The following is a 4,848-nucleotide window of genomic DNA, read 5'->3' as shown; positions in this document are numbered from 1 at the left end:
ATAAACACTGTTAATTTTATTATTATTATTACCGTTATTATTATTAAGCCAACTTCCATTTGCTCTAGGCCCAGCCATTCGCCATTTAACAAAATCTGATTCACTTGAAAGGCCTGCATGTGAAGTCCTGAAAGACCATAGTTTCAATCGACACAACTCAATCTGAACTAAGAACTAAGAACTAAGAAGACTTTGACTACGTGTTCTCTGGAGATTACACGAAATGTTTAAAGAGTTTACAATTTAATGATACGTGCAAGTTGCAGCCGAATCCATTATTTCGACATTAGAATCGTAATCAAGAATATACACATTAGGCGGCGTCGCTAAAGCTTCCTTCTGGGTGTTGCAACCGTTTTGACCTTAATATGAATATGCCCTCATTCTTTAATGATGGATATAAAAGGTCATTTAATCCACCTATCTACGTTTAAAGCAGTATATAGACAATATTAACAAAAAAAAAAAAAAGAAATCATATGCGGATAGGGTCGCATCTTTCACTCGCTATCAATCATTTACCGCCATCATCGATGACGTCAAAAAAATATTTTTCCCTAACATGATGTTGACAGTATCGTTGTCGATCAAAAGTGATCGCAAAGAGCGTTGCTTATCAAAGAGGTCGAAATCACCTATTTAACCCTTCAATGTATGATTTTTTGTTTTGAATTGTAAAACATTCTTTTCTATAGAAATAGATTCATCGATTACGTAAAAAGTAATCATAAAAATTGGGGTCTGAAAAAAGTGGTATGTAGACTTTTGGCAACAATATGCGTTTATTACTAAAATTGTATTATATTATTATCATATTATTGTAGACGTACACAAATGCCCATGTATTTGTATTACTTACTGATATAGAAATTTTCGTATTATCTATGAATAAAGGACAAAATTTCGATTTTTGTTGTGACACAAAGCAATCTTGCATTACATGTACTCAGGCTGTGAAAATGCTTTGCAATCTGCAAGTCATGGCCTATAATGCCTCTCCATATATCTTTTGGCCTCACAGGCTTCGTAGGACATCGGTATCTATTAGCGTTTATCTCCCTTTCTAGATTATTGGGTCTTCCTCTTTTATTCCCATCATATCTTTTATAAGAGTATAATATTTCTGCGGGTTCGGATCCACAATCAATTTGGGACTTTTGATTGTGATGCTAAACTTATCCAGAAAGCTTTTTAGAACACTTTTGTTCCTCTAGGAAGAGGCTCTGATCAAATGGTGTCACACTCACAAACAATTTATTCATGTATTCCAAAACAGGTCTTATTTCATGAAGACGGCCATATACCTAGACTATACCTAGAAATGGACGGATTTCAATGGCATTTAGGTTCTCGACTTTGTTGGCTTCAAGTCGCAACACCAAGAATAGATGATGGAGAATCTTCATTGTCTTCTTCTTCATCTTCATCTTCATCTTCATCTTTATCTTCAACATTATTGCCTTCAAATGGTTTTATTGGATCTTGTACGCCTGGGTAATAATCAATTTCGTTTAGGGCACCCATAACCTGTTCGCCTTCAGAAATGCCGCCATTTTCAATTCCTGTGAGAAAGTCCCCGACTAAGCCGTCTAAACATCCTAAAGAGTAAAGCAAAATAAGCCAAAAGACAAAGTCACGAAAAGCTTATGTGACAAACGCATAATGTGGACGTTTGGACACATACAGTATTTACCAAATATCTGGCATATATCCAATAAAATTTTCAAATGCAACATCAAACATTGATAGCTTAATTGGCAACGGATGAGAAGTAATTTTTTTTCAATTAGATAAATCACTCCTTTATAGTAAACACGAAAATGGAAAATATCTCTCCAAGTAACACACTGAACTTTATCACTCGACATGGTTGCGCGATCGCGTCTCATTTATTTAGTATTCAATGATATGAGTCATTTTCATCTTAGTTCATTTGCTAGATCACTATGCATATATTCAATGGTAGAGAGGAGAAGCCAGATATGCCTCAAATGAATGAATGATGCGCTTATTTATTGAAACATGTTGAACTTGGAACGGAGAGTATCTTCCGATAGACCGAAAATTATATGGTGCGCATTTTTGTCTGCTCCCACTTTTGAAATGAAAAACCTGCACCATCTACAATTCTGCGTTCACTGTAATAAATTAAAAAAATTTATATTAAAAATTTATTTTTAAATAAGATGTTATTTTACTGAACTAAAAGATAGAAAGTGGATTTAACTCCAGTCTCCACTTTTTTGTAACTAAGACCGTAAAAGCTTTGTAATATGCAAGAAACCCCTTTTTTTTCTAAACGCTCCAAGAATTTATTTTTATATAATTTTATTTTATACTTTTTAATCCCTCTCAGCCTACTTTCCTTGCTCTCTTATTTGATACTTGTCCTCGTAACGTCCGTCATAACACACTTAGCTTATTGTATTTTACTCTCCACGTCGGTTTATTTCATATCGAACATTGGGGCGCCCATCATATTTGATTAAAGAATTAGCAGATTTCTAACCAGACCCTGTATCTTCATGCGAAGAGAATCTACAGAATAATTTTCAAACTTCTGTGTTGCTTAACCTATCAGGGTTAAGTAGTCGAAAACATCAAAAAAGTGAAAAAATGAAAACATGATCGCTTATAATTGTGAGTAATGAACAAAATTCTATAATTTTTTTCATTTAGAGGAACAGAGATGCGTGCACTTTCCTCGCTTCTTTGGGCGTTTCCTTTGACCAATTTTGACCATCTTCAATATCGATCAGTCCGCAAGAGCTTTGAATGCTTCTACCGAAATTCAAATCGACATAATTAGTTTTGCGTCTAGGAGAGTCTCAATAAGACACAACCCTTCAACACCAACAGACAGGCAGACATACCTCGATCGGTTCAGAATTTCACGTCGATCAAAATTATATACACTATATAGCGTCTCTGGACTTCTCTTTCTCTTCAGGTGTTGTAAACCACCATCCTTCAATGGCGAATATATAAAAATTGATTTTATATGCGATCGACGAGCATTTAAATTAGAAAAAGGGAAAAGCCAATCATCTCTTGGTAAATAAAGTGAAACTTAATTTATTTAAAATCCGCTTTGTACGCTTCTTTAAAATTGTGTTGTAAAGATGTTCGAAAAAACTTGAATGAGGAACATAGAAATATTTCGGGTTCTGTTAGGTGTCGTTGAAATTTTGAAATGTGTTCTAGATATGAAGCAGTTATTCTGTCGGTTCAGGACCATAAAATTTTGCTCTTCTTCTGTTTTATCTCTTCTCCCTCTTCTCACAAAATATGACGAAAGTATTTCAGAAGACATTACTCTCAGTGTCTCTTTTTTCTTCGATATTCTTTTCGTTCTCTCCGGAGAGAACTAGCGGCTTATAGGAGTGTGAAATCAGCAAGCAAACGATATTGTCATATGTCATAGGCGGTTATTTCAGAGCGCTGAAGGAAAGGCAAATAATTCTTTCAGGTAATAAAGTTTCCTCACCATATTCTGGGAGATTCAAAGCATCTCTTAATCCCACAAAACAAAACAAAAACACAAAGAAAAGCAAAATGATTTTCTAAAAACTTTGTAAGAATGCAATTCCTTAAGCATATATATTAGCTGCGCAAGTAAACACTTTATAATTTTTTTTTAAATACACTTGTACACCTCACGGACACCTTTTAGTTTATACATAGTTATGTGAAATAGCGAAAGTTACCAGCCTTCAGCAATTCCTTGTCTACTCGTATTTGCAGTTATCTGTAATAGAATATCAAACACTACCAGGATGTGGCGCGCGAAACTTAATCGGCCGGTATATTATTGTTGAATTAAATCGTAAATTCCTTTTATTCCTTCATGTCGACAGGAACTTAAAGAAGATACCTTTTCTCACCAAACCTAATTTGAAATAAACTTTTCTTCCTCTTTTTTCACTTGAATAATTACAGAGAAATTTGTACAAGAGCAATTGGCTACCGTACGGTGTAGTGGTTAGCATGTCTGGCAAATGTTCCGGAGACCCAGATTCGTTACGCGTTAGCCCGTATATTAATGTATGTTAACTCCCTGAGACTACAAAGACAGATCTTTCCCCGGATTATTATTGTTAGTGCTTTTTATTTGGTTTCTCATCCGGTACAGGTTTTGATTTTTTAATCACAGTGCAAAAAATTTATTAAGCAAACGCTTTCAATATTATTGGCAGTGTGTGTGGTGATTATATCCAATATATCACTTGTGGTATATATGGAATATCGAGAAAGATTTGTGACACACTTACACTTTCTTTTACCGCTCATTTTCTGAATCGATCTAAGTCCCTTTGTTCGCCTGTTCGTCACTGTGTAACAGTATTTCGAAATCCTAAATTGGTATAAACAGTTTGGTTCGCCTGGGGAAATTTTTTGAATCCTCTCTTATATACGAAACGAAAATTGAATCTCAAAAAAATTCTCAGTATTTCATGGTTGAACTAGGTTGATAATAAAAAAATTAACCTTGTCGAATTTCGACCACAAAGGTATACTTGGGTCTACTAAAGCAGAACTTGCATGTGTGTACGCTTCTCTCATCCTTGTGGATGATGATGTTGCTGTGACTGGTGAAAAAATCTCTACAATCTTGAAGGCGGCTAATGTTGAATTTGAACCTTACTGGCCCGGTTTGTTCGCTAAAGCTTTGGAGGGAGTCAACGTTAAAGATTTGATTACCAATATTGGCTCTGACGTAGGCGGAGAAGCCTCTCCCGCTGCTGAAGCCAAGAAGTAGGAGAAAAAGGAATCCGAGCCTGCAGAGTCTGATGGTGATTTAGGCTTCGCTCTCTTTGAGTAATTTCAGCAAGTTGTCTTCACTATTTC

General features: G+C 35.3%; 1 pseudogene; it reads left to right on the top strand.

Annotated features, from left to right (window-relative positions):
• Window positions 1-1,260: 1,260 nt before the first annotated feature.
• LOC119637427 lies at window positions 1,261-4,822 on the top strand (annotated as a pseudogene).
• The last annotated feature ends 26 nt before the right edge of the window (window positions 4,823-4,848 follow it).

This window comes from Glossina fuscipes, unplaced genomic scaffold, assembly GCF_014805625.2.
Source record: "Glossina fuscipes isolate IAEA_lab_2018 unplaced genomic scaffold, Yale_Gfus_2 59, whole genome shotgun sequence".
NCBI lineage: Eukaryota > Metazoa > Arthropoda > Insecta > Diptera > Glossinidae > Glossina > Glossina fuscipes.
The sequence above is the reverse complement of the archived record's forward strand: the minus strand, read 5'-3'. Positions and strand labels throughout refer to the sequence as shown.